The sequence below is a fragment of the Cetorhinus maximus genome, chromosome 5, assembly GCF_964194155.1.
Source record: "Cetorhinus maximus chromosome 5, sCetMax3.hap1.1, whole genome shotgun sequence".
In the NCBI taxonomy this organism is placed as follows: Eukaryota; Metazoa; Chordata; class Chondrichthyes; order Lamniformes; family Cetorhinidae; genus Cetorhinus; species Cetorhinus maximus.
The window spans coordinates 22,018,924-22,031,465 of NC_135883.1; positions in this window are offsets into that span (position 1 = coordinate 22,018,924).

Below are 12,542 nucleotides of genomic sequence, written 5' to 3' on the forward strand. Positions count from 1 at the left end.
AGGGGTATGGGGAGAGAGTGGGAGTATGGCGTTGAGATCGGGGATCATCCATGATCACATCGAACAGCTGAGCAGTATCGAAGGGCCAAATGACCTATTCCTGCTCCTATTTTCTATGTTTCTATCTTTCTAAGGTGAGTATGAGAGAGTGAATGGTGATGTCCCTAGAACCAGCAGTCCCTGTGAATGTGTGATGGGTTTGTGAATGTGTGAGTTGAGAGTGATGAGAAGAGTGACTTACCCTGGTGGATGGAGGAGATCATTCATCCTCTCGCGGTACTGGATGGCTGTCCTCTTTTGAAGGGCGTTGGCGCTCAAGCCTGGTTGGTCACACCGCTGCCAACCCTGCAGCCAGAGCAGGGGTAGAGGACATCTCGGATGGGCCTCCACGGCATCCAAAAGGTGTTCCAGTGATGCATCACTAAACCTGGGGGCTGTAAACTTTTTGCCTTTTGTGGACATCTTCCCTGCAGCAGCTGTCGGCTGAAAGCGCTGAGATGTGTGTGCGCGGTTGGACTTTAAATATGGTGCCTGGTGTGCTGAAACGGCGAGGTGATGGCGTGACAGGCAAATGAGAACCCACTGCCATGGAAATGGCATTTTTCCGGGGAATGCATAAGCAATGCAGTGGGTTTGGGACGATGTGGCGTGAAAAACCCACCATCGCGGCTGATGGGTAAAGCATCATTTTACCTGGCTGCTACTGCACTTAGTGTAAATCTGGGACGATTCTGCCCGTTGTCTTTGATCCCTAACATAAGCTCCATTCCCCAGCCACTGACAGCATCCCTGTCCCTGACAACTGTCTGAAGCTGAATTAGACCATTCACCATCTAGGTTTCCTACTTGACCCTGAGGTGAGCTTCTGACCCCATTGTCCCTCCATCACCAAGACTGCCTACTTCCATTTCCATAACATTATCATCTGTGTCACTGCCTCATCTGCTGCTGAAACCCTCATCCATACCTTTGTTACCTCTTGATTCAATTGTTCCAACACTCTCCTGTTGTGTTCTACAGTGGGGTCACTTTGCTCGCGAACTGGTTGCACACTTATCTGTCGGCGGGTGAGCTGATAACCATATACGGCAGACACAGAGACCAATATGAGGTGAAGCACATGCTATTCATTTACACAGACAACAGAGAACTAACATGATGTGTGCTTCTCAAACCAGACCCTACTTTGAGGCTAACATTAACATGGCAGCCTGCACTACACAGCTATTGGGTCTTACAGTCACGTGGTCAATCTGCTCATACTCTCTTAAAGGCGTATTGCATCACAGATTGCAACATCTCCTGACCAGCATCCCACCTCCTGTAAACTTGAGCTCATCTGCTGCCTGTATCCTAACTCAGACCAAGGTCCATTAACCCATCGCCCCTGTGTTACTTGACCCTCCATTGGCCTTGATTTTAAAATTTGCTTCTTTGTTATCAAATTCTTCCATGGCCTTATCCCTCATGGCCCAGATAATAGTGGGGACGTGGGAAGGATCCAGCTCCTGGGAGATCCCAAAGTTAGGGTTTCCTGGAGGTTCAGCCAATTTTAATGGCAGGACCCGCTTTAAGTTTTTTCTAAATGGTTTCCCAGCTGCAGCCAGAGGCTGGCTGACAGTTAGACAGGTAATCAGTCAGGAAGCAGAGTGAAGGAGAGTTGGATATTCGGGAGAGGGCGAGATGGGTGGTGGAGTCAAACATGGTGTCGGGTAATTTGGACATCAAATATCTGGGAGTGGAGCTGGACATCGTAGGTCAGGGCGGGAGCGGGGGTTGAAAATCAGAGGTTGGGGGAGTAGACTTCAGAAGTTGAGGGGCGGAGGTGTTGAACATTGTCAATCAGGGGCGGTGGAGTTGTGCCAGTCCTCTGTGCCAAGTTACAGGCTGGCAACTGGGCAACTGGGTGGCAAGGGCTACCACACCCAGACATGGCTCCTAACTCCTGCCAAGAACCTGTGTACAGCTGTAGAGCTGCCCTACAATAAGAAACACGCTCCCCAGAAACATGACTGAATAAACAATTGGCATATTCAAGAAAGAACTCCCACTGCCTGAACTGTTCTGGAGGAGCTTTGCAGTGAACCGCAATTGGGTGTTCACAAATGTGGTCATCTGCTGCATGGTTCATAACTCATGGGTCTTTTTCTCACTTTATGCAAATATAAAACAAACACCAAATCTGGAAGGAAAAAAGCATTTGCCAAGCAATTCAATTCTGTCTATGTTTAACAGTTAACGGAGATTATGGCACGGATTTTAATGTTCAGACGTGCTGGTAGCATTGAGGGGGCAGTCTTATGAATCACACCCATCGATTGCTATTTAGCCCACCCACTTACCTGCCCTTTCCTCATATGCCTACAAATTATTCCCTTTCAATTACTTATTCAATTCCCCTTTTGAAGGCTACTTTTGAATCTGTATACGCCACTCTATCAGAGAATGCATCCCAAATCCCAAAATGTTTTTCCATGTTGTGTCTGGTTCTCCTGGCAATCACCTTAAATCTGTGCTTATTGACCCTTCAGCCAATGGATGCAGTTTTTCTTTATTTACTCTATCTAAACCATTCATGAGCTTAAACAGCTTTATCAAATCTCCTCTTTGCCTTCTCTGCTCTGAGGAGAGCGCCCCTAGCTTTTCCAGTCTATAACTATAATCCCTCATCCTTGGAACCATTCTAATAAATCTCTTCTGTACCCGCTCCAAAGCCTTCACATCCTTTGTAAAGTGTGATGCCAAGAATTGGACGCATTACTTCAGCTGGGGCGAGGAAGAGGTTTTTTTTTTAATGTAAGTTTAACATGACTTCCTGGCTTTCATACTTTATCCCTCTTTTTTATAAATCCAAAAGTCCTACATACTTTCTAAAATGCTTTGTTAACCTGTCTTGCCAACTTGAAAAATATGCACACATAAAAAAGATTAGCTAGTTATTCACTCACTACTGTTTGTGGGACATTGTGTTGGGTTTCCCTGTATTGCATTTACTATGCATTGTTCAAATGCAAGTATTGAATCAATTTAAGATTTGAACTCGAGATTTTAAGAAGATGTTGATGACTGAGTCTGCCCTTATATAGGTGCAGATGAAAGTCTTTGGTGGAGCCCTAACGAGCTCCATTACCCAGAGGATGTCAACCAATAATGAGGGCATCCCAGGCAATGTGCACTGCAGCTGGTAATGCCCACATCACATCATTTTGTTCCTCCTCCTCCTTCTCAGGATCCTCTGATGAGGCTCTGTGCTCTGTGTCTTGTTCCTCCTGCAAATCCAAACTTCACTGCTGTGCAATGTTTTGCAGAGCACAGCACACCACAACCATGGCTGTTGCATATCAAAGGCTACTTCCTGATCTATCCAGGCACCTAAAGTGCATCTTCTGCGTACATTTGGCTTGCTCAATGGCACATCTGGAAAAACTCAGCAGGTCTGGCAGCATCGGCGGAGAAGAGTACAGTTGACGTTTCGAGTCCTCATGACCCTTCAGCAGAACTTGCAGTTTTTTTGTTTTTATCAATGGCACATCTGTTGTCACTAGGTCATATGGCATTCATTGTAACACTCCTGTGCCTCACTCCTTGGATTTCTGAGAGGTGTCACCAGCCATGTTTTAAGTGCCTCTTGTCTCCTTGCCTCCGAACATCCAGCAGGCAACTCTTCCAGTTGCAAAGAGATAGGATTCAGGGTGAACTGCTGCAAGGCAAAAACATTATGGCAGCTGACCAAGAATCTCCCTCACATCAGCATAGGTACCTGTTCATGGTTCCTGTACAATGATAAAGTGGGAGCTTTTACGGTTCATGAACATTCCTGGGTGACCTACCAGTGCCTTAATTACCTCACGTGTACAGTCGGCGCACCTCTATGAAGTCAGCCAGAGCTGCAAACCTGTCCATTCTGACTGGGATCACTATAGGCAAAGTTCATATAATTGCTGGTCTTGGCAAAGAAGCCATCAGTCACCTATGTTATGCATTTGTGGGGCTGCTGACTGTGAGAATCTGAGGGTGTCTCTGAAAGAGACCTGGAAGAATCCAGAAGCAAAAAGCTGGGGGCAGTGGTGACTTTGACAGTCACTGGTAAAGTATGGCCACCAGGTTCAGTTGGTAGCAGATCTTGTTTCATCACCTGATGTGACATCCCTGAGCCTCCTGAGACACTAGGCACGTCAAGGACGCTGTAGGCTGTGTTTGCTGGGCATGACCTCCTGCAAGCTACACCTCTCTGCTGCTCTCCTCTTATCTGTGGAGCTGCAGGTCTGTGAGCTGCAGCCTGTTGCTGGTGTAGGCCCTGCTGCTACCACTCTACAGAAGCTGCTGTTCATGCTTCTGTGGTCACCCATGTCCTCTGTTGAGGTCTAAAATAACACAGCTATTGCAGCATCCATGCTGATCTGACAGATCCAAACTCCAAAGTGCAAGCCAGACCTCTGATTCTCCAAAATGTAGATAAAACTTCCAAAATGTGTGGAGTAACTTCTCAGCAGAAGCACTATAAACAAAGCCATTCCCACTAGCAGGTAAGAAAGCAGCTGTGAGTACTGAGCACATTGACATATTTCCCTGAGATTCTTTCACTTGCTGCTGCGTTCTCGCCTAGCTTTGCTTTGCAGTTTTGGGAGTCAAAGTTAAATTGCAAAATGGGTGACAATCTCACTCTAATTGAGTGATTAGCTCAATTTGAAATGGACACCTACCTCTCCTGAGCAGTTGGCATGTGCACAGCCTAATGCATTGGAATGAAATGCAGAAGTTGGTGTGTTTGAAACAGATTCCCAATGCACTCATGTTTTCCCAGGATTTCATCCCCAATGCTCTACTTGAAGAGTTGGGGAAAGTTTATTCCATGAATAATTTTGTAAGGGAAGTTGAGGAACTTACAGGCTTATGGACAAAAAGAGGACGTGTAAGACTAAGTGTAACTGCTCTTTCAAAGATCCAGCACAGACATGATAGGACAGATGGCCTCCTTCTGTGCTATAATTTTCTTAGATACCAAAACCCATGCATTCACCCTGTTGGCAATGGCTCCCAAAGCCAAAATGGCAGCTGCCTAAGCTTCCATTGCAGCTGTAGAGTTGTCGGAGAGGCTTCATGACAGTGAGTGGTGTTGCAATGTTGATGTAGCTGACTGCCTGCTTCATGATGGACAGAATGATCTCCATGCTCTGCATGTAGCCTTGACACAGTTTCGAGCTGGACTGTTCCATATTCTCAACACTGTACGCAATCTCATTGGCAGACTGCACAGTGCACCTGGTATTTCATAGTTTATTAGTATCAGCCATGTTCAGTATCCTGGACCTTCAAAGTCAGCATCTGAGCTCTTTATAACAGAGCAAGAATACAATCTCACTCTCCTGCAAACTGTCAGTTGTGTCCGAATCCACTTCCCTTCTTCTTACACCGGTGTGGCCAATGATTCATTGTGTGAAGACCTCTCCTCTAGCCTGTGTGTCGTGCCAGTATCTGAGCTAATGTTTGTGAGGTAGGATTGAGTGACGATGCGACATCAGGAAGTCCGGTCTCCTCTCTTTCACTGTGTCCACAGCTTCAGAACCTGGTATGAAGAGTGTAAGGTAAGGTAAAATAAGGGAAAATGGTAACACAGTGTAGACCCTTCACAGCATCTCCTCCAGCATTGCCAGTCACCATGGCCATGACTCAGCCCTGCCTGTGACAGCCAGCCTGTTTCTTTTTAAGGGGCAGAGAGGGTGTCCAGTCAAGCTTGGCTTCCTTCACTGGCAGTTTCCTGTCTACAGTTATGGGCAACCTTGTCATTACTTGCTGTATTTATTTCCCTCTATTATCACACACCCTTATTCTGCACTACCACAGTTTTAAATTGCTGGGAAAATATTAGCTACAGTTAAGATAATAGCATGATGAAGTTCACGATTCCTCATTTGCTTAAACATAAAGCTTTGAAAAGTAAAGAACACTCCTCTATAGAAAACACAAACAGATAATAGTTGGTTCTTCATTGAGTCAGCCTGGCGAGGTCAGATAACTTTGTGCAAATAACATGTTATTCATTCAGTGTGAGTTGATTGCACATTTCACAGAGTCACAGAATTGTTACAGGCAGAAGGAGGCCATTCGGCCCATCATGACTGCACCTGCTCTCTGAATGAGCAATGTACTGAGTACCATTCTCCCTGTAACCTTGCACATTCTTCCTTTTCAGATAACAGTCTAATATGCTCTGAAGCAGCAGTTCAGCCTTGTGTTACTGGATGGGAATGCAATAGTTTCCAGGGACTGAATGTGATGGCCACAGCAGTGACCCCATCCACTGGCCAGGTGGCAGCCCTGTCATGGCTATTTTTGGAAGCCCAGGCAGGTTTAAATGTCAATCAGCCTGCCGCTGGGGTTTCCGTGCTTTTAAATGTAAAGCTCCCACCTCCTTCAGGTCCAGCCATGGGCTGGTGGGGGGGTGGGGGTGATGACCACTGCCAGTTCTGCAGGAGGCCCGGAGCAGCAGCCATCTAGGAGGCCCTGAAATTAGATTAGTGGAGTCGGACTTGCCTGGGTCACTTGGGCAGGCCCAGGCAAGAGGGGGGAATCGTCCGTGAGGGAAAGGGGTCACTTTCACTGGGGATGACCCTTATCTTCAGGGGGCCCATCCATGGGCCGCAGGGTGTTCAATAATTAGGGGCCCCCCTTGAACCGGGCAGGGAGGTTGGAAGCTTTTACTGAGTGGCCTGGCCTCCCAATGTGGCCACTCCACATTGCACACCTATCCCCCACTCCCCCCTACCCTGCACATTGATGGTATTCTACTAGTGGCAGTAGTGGGAAGAGCTGATCCTCAAATGGCCATTAATTGGCTATCTAAGGGTCTCAATTGCCCTCCGGAATGTCCTCGACATTCCCCATCGCTAACTTAACCGGGTTGGCGGGGGGGTGGGGTGCAGTCAGGAACACAATGAGCACTCCACCCCCAGCCTTTCCTCCCAATTCTACAGTCGCCCCACCACCCTCCCAGCCTACTTGTGGGTGGTCGGGGGTGATGGTGGGGAATTAGGGGGAAAAAAAGACTAGCATTTATATGGCATCTTTCACAGCCACTGCACTTCTCAGAGGGCTTTGCAGCCAATGAAATTTTTGAAGTGCAGTCACTGTTGTAACATAGAAAATGGGGCAGCCAATTTGAACAAAGCAAACTCCCACAAATAACAATGTGATAACGTCCAGAGACTCTGTTTTTGTGATGTTGATTGAGGGATAACATTGGTCAGGACACTGGGATAACTGCCCTACTCTTCTTCAATATAGTGCCATGGGATCTTTGACATCCACCCAAGCATGCAGACAGGGCCTTTGGCTTAATGTCTCATTTGAAAGATGGCACCTCCAACAGTGCAGCACTCCTTCAGTACTGCACTGCCTTGATTTTTTTGTGGTCAAGCCCTGGAGTGAGACTTGAACCTAGAGGCAAAAGTACTACCAACTGAGCCATGGCCGAAAGACAAACCGTGCTTCATTAGGATAAAGGATAGGATAAAGGCTGTCAATCACCACAAATGCAGAAAATGATGTAAGCCATAACTTTGTCATGCCTCTTTAAAACATTTCTCAGCATTTAGACAGTGACTGCTTTGGAAAGTTAAAGACTCCATCTTGCAACTTTATTAGCCACATAAACTCATGCAAATAATAATACTAAAAGGAAACTTTGAAGGGAGAGATCTCGAGTTAGTATAAATGGCAGGATAATCGGCGGCAGGAATTCAAGTATTTCCTCTGGTTGATTTCTATCCTTTCACTAGATTTATAAAGTTTTGTGTTTTGGTGGCAATGACCTTTTTTTTTATTTTCAGCCATTTCTATGCTGTTCTCCGTGCTTTGTGCGCGTGATCATGTGTAGCTTTATGTGTGCATGACCATGTGTAGATTTAAGTGTGCGTGATCATGTGCAGCTTTATGTGTGCGTGACCATGTGTAGATTTAAGTGCGCATGATCATGTGTAGCTTTGCGTGTGCGTGACCATGTGTAGATTTAAGTGCACATGATCATGTGTAGCTTTGCGTGTGCGTGACCATGTGTAGATTTAAGTGCGCATGATCATGTGTAGCTTTATGTGTGCATGACCATGTGTAGATTTAAGTGCTCATGATCATGTGTAGCTTTGCGTGTGCGTGACCATGTGTAGATTTATGTGCGCATGATCATGTGTAGCTTTATGTGTGCGTGACCATGTGTAGATTTATGTGCGCATGATCATGTGTAGCTTTATGTGTGCGTGACCATGTGTAGATTTAAGTGCATGTGATCACGTGTAGCTTTATGTGTGCGTGACCATGTGTAGATTTAAGTGCGCATGATCATGTGTAGCTTTATGTGTGCGTGACCATGTGTAGATTTAAGTGCGCATGATCATGTGTAGCTTTATGTGTGCGTGACCATGTGTAGATTTAAGTGCGCATGATCATGTGTAGCTTTATGTGTGCGTGACCATGTGTAGATTTAAGTGCGCATGATCATGTGTAGCTTTATGTGTGCGTGACCATGTGTAGATTTATGTGCGCATGATCATGTGTAGCTTTATGTGTACGTGACCATGTGTAGATTTAAGTGCGTGTGATCACGTGTAGCTTTATGTGTGCGTGACCATGTGTAGATTTAAGTGCATGTGATCATGTGTAGCTTTATGTGTGCGTGACCATGTGTAGATTTAAGTGCGCATGATCATGTGTAGCTTTATGTGTGTGTGACCATGTGTAGATTTATGTGCGCATGATCATGTGTAGCTTTATGTGTACGTGATCATGTGTAGATTTAAGTGCGTGTGATCATGTGTAGCTTTATGTGTGCGTGACCATGTGTAGATTTAAGTGCGCATGATCATGTGTAGCTTTATGTGTGCGTGACCATGTGTAGATTTAAGTGCGCATGATCATGTGTAGCTTTATGTGTGCGTGACCATGTGTAGATTTATGTGCGCATGATCATGTGTAGCTTTATGTGTACGTGACCATGTGTAGATTTAAGTGCGTGTGATCACGTGTAGCTTTATGTGTGCGTGACCATGTGTAGATTTAAGTGCATGTGATCATGTGTAGCTTTATGTGTGCGTGACCATGTGGAGATTTAAGTGCGCATGATCATGTGTAGCTTTATGTGTGCGTGACCATGTGTAGATTTATGTGCGCATGATCATATGTAGCTTTATGTGTACGTGATCATGTGTAGATTTAAGTGCGTGTGATCATGTGTAGCTTTATGTGTGCGTGACCATGTGTAGATTTAAGTGCGCATGATCATGTGTAGCTTTATGTGTGCGTGACCATGTGTAATTTATGTGCGCATGATCATGTGTAGCTTTATGTGTACGTGACCATGTGTAGATTTAAGTGTGTATGATCATGTGTAGCTTTATGTGTGCGTGACCATGTGTAGATTTAAGTGCGCATGATCATGTGTAGCTTTATGTGTACGTGAGCATGTGTAGATTTAAGTGTGTATGATCATGTGTAGCTTTATGTGTGCGTGACCAAGTGTAGATTTAAGTGCACATGATCATGTGTAGCTTTATGTGTGCATGACCATGTGTAGATTTAAGTGCGCATGATCATGTGTAGCTTTGCATGTGCGTGACCATGTGTAGATTTAAGTGCGCATGATCATGTGTAGCTTTATGTGTGCGTGACCATGTGTAGATTTAAGTGCATGTGATCATGTGTAGCTTTATGTGTGCGTGACCATGTGGAGATTTAAGTGCGCATGATCATGTGTAGCTTTATGTGTGCGTGACCATGTGTAGATTTATGTGCGCATGATCATGTGTAGCTTTATGTGTGCATGACCATGTGTAGATTTAAGTGCGCATGATCATGTGTAGCTTTGCATGTGCGTGACCATGTGTAATTTATGTGCGCATGATCATGTGTAGCTTTATGTGTGCGTGACCATGTGTAGATTTAAGTGCGCATGATCATGTGTAGCTTTATGTGTGCGTGACCATGTGTAGATTTAAGTGCGCATGATCATGTGTAGCTTTATGTGTGCGTGACCATGTGTAGATTTAAGTGCGCATGATCATGTGTAGCTTTATGTGTGCGTGACCATGTGTAGATTTAAGTGCGCATGATCATGTGTAGCTTTATGTGTGCGTGACCATGTGTAGATTTATGTGCGCATGATCATGGGCAGGGTTTTCCCTTCATTGGGTGGACGCGGTGGGCGGGCCCAGGAACACTCGGGAAAAGCTCCACCGCCTGCGATCGGTTCCCGACTGTGATTTCGCGCTGGCTGGTCAATTAACGACCAACCGGCATGAAAGGCGCTCTGAGAAGCTTAGTGCTGCCGGGTGGGGGCAGGAGGAGGGCGAGGGCTAAAGCCTGCGCATGCGCAGGGGGAGCGCACACTGAAAACTCCCTGAGGGCACAGAGCTGCCTCAGGAAGCTGAAGAATTGCACACACAAATATAAAGGTTTTAGAAATGATGTAAACATGTCCCCACATGTGACTCGGTCACATGAAGAGGGACATGTTAAAAATGATGTTAAAAAACAATTATTTTTTTTATCCACTGTTGGAAAAATGCAAAGGCCGCCTGGCCTATTCGCCCGCCCGCCAACCGTAAGGTTGGACGGACAGCGAAAAAGACAAATTAATTACTTGCTTAAGGGCCTTAATAGGCCTTTTAATTATCGGTGGGCCACTGCCGACTCCCGTGCGTGCCCGCCGACCAAAATATCGCACATTATTTTACTCCCGATGGGGCTGGGCGCGGGCCTGCCCACAGGGCGTAAAATTCTGCCCCATGTGTAGCTTTATATGCGCATGACTGTGCATATATACATAGGCATGGGTGTACCTGTCACCTGTGTTTGTGTTTTATGCTTGTCTGTTTTCAGTGAAATGAGGCTGCTGTCAGGAGTTTGCCAAGGCTGTTAAGTGTCTTTGAACAGGATTCTCCTGTGTGCTTCGACAGCTTCAATGTTTTGTTTACAGACACAATTAAAATGCTCCAATAAAAACATTAAATGATATAAGGGCCAATTGCAATTTGAGAAGCCCCGTGGACATCGGGTGGTGGCAAAGTTAAAATTGCTGGGCGCTGCCATATATACTGGGGCCTTTCACTGGGCAGCCCTGATGCACATCTGAATCAGAGGGAACCCTCGTTACAGTATGCATTCGCAGGGGAATACCCCGCCATGCAATATGGTGGGACAACTGGGGGTAGTGTGCACTGTGCACTCGCCATATAACAACAGCAACTTGCATTTATACAGCACCTTTAGCATATTAAAACATCCCAAGTGACTTCATTGGAATGTAATCAAACAAACTGTGACGCCGAGCTACATATTAAACATGTGGCCCTAAAGTAGAGGGGCGGTGAAGTTTAGAGAAGCAATGTTAGAGCTCAGGCCCTAGGCAGAGGAAGATATGTCTGCCAATGGCAGAGCGATGAAGGATGGGCAGTAGGTCAGAATTTGTTTTTTATTCATTTACGGGATGTGACCTCGCTGGGTAGGCCAGCATTTATCGCCCTTCCCTAAATGCCCTTGAGAAGGTGGTGGTGAACTGCCTTCTTCAACAGCTGCAGACCCTGTGGTGTGGGTACACCCAGAGTGCTGTTTGAGAGGGAATTCTAGGATTTTGACCCAACGACTGGGAAGAAACGACAATATATTTCCAAGCCAGGATGATGAGTGACTTGGAGGGGAACTTCCAGGTGGTGGTGTTCCCAGGTACCTGCTGCCCTTGTCCATCTAGATGGTAGCGGTCGTGGGTTTGGAAGGTGCTGCCTAAGGAGCCTTGATGAGTTTCTGCAGTGCATCTTGTTGAAGGTACACACTGCTGCTACTGTTCATCAGTGGTGGAGGGAGTGAATGTTTGTGGAAGAGGTGCTAATCAAGGGGCTACTTTGTCCTGGATGGTGTCAAGCTTCTTGAGTGTTGCAGGAGCTGCACTCATCCAGGCAAGTAGAGGATAATCCATCAGACTCCGGACTTGTGCCTTGTAGATGGTGGACAGGCTTTGGGGAGTCAGGAGGTGAGTTACCCATCGCAGGATTCCTTGCCTCTGACATGCTGTTATAGCCACAGTGTTTATATGGCTAGTCCAGTTCAGTTTCTGGTTAATGATAACCCCCAGGATGTTGATAGTGGGGGTTTCAGCGATGGTAATGCCATTGAATGTCAAGGGGCGACGGTTAGATTCTGTCTTGTTGGAAATGGTCATTGTCTGGCACTTGTGTGGTGCGAATGTTACTTACCACTTGTCAGCCCAAGCCTGGATATTGTCCAGGACTTGCTGCATTTTCACATAGACTGCTTCAATATCTGATGAGTCGCAAATGGTGCTGAACATTGGGCAATCATCAGCGAACATCCCCACTTCTGACCTTATGATGGAAGGAAGGTCATTGATGAAGCAGCTGAAGATGGTTGGACCTAGGACACTACCCTGAGGAACTCCTGCAGTGATGTTCTGGGACTGAGATAATTGTCCTCCAACTACCACAAACATCTTCCTTTGTGCTAGGTATGATTCCAACCCACGGAGAGTTTTCCCACTG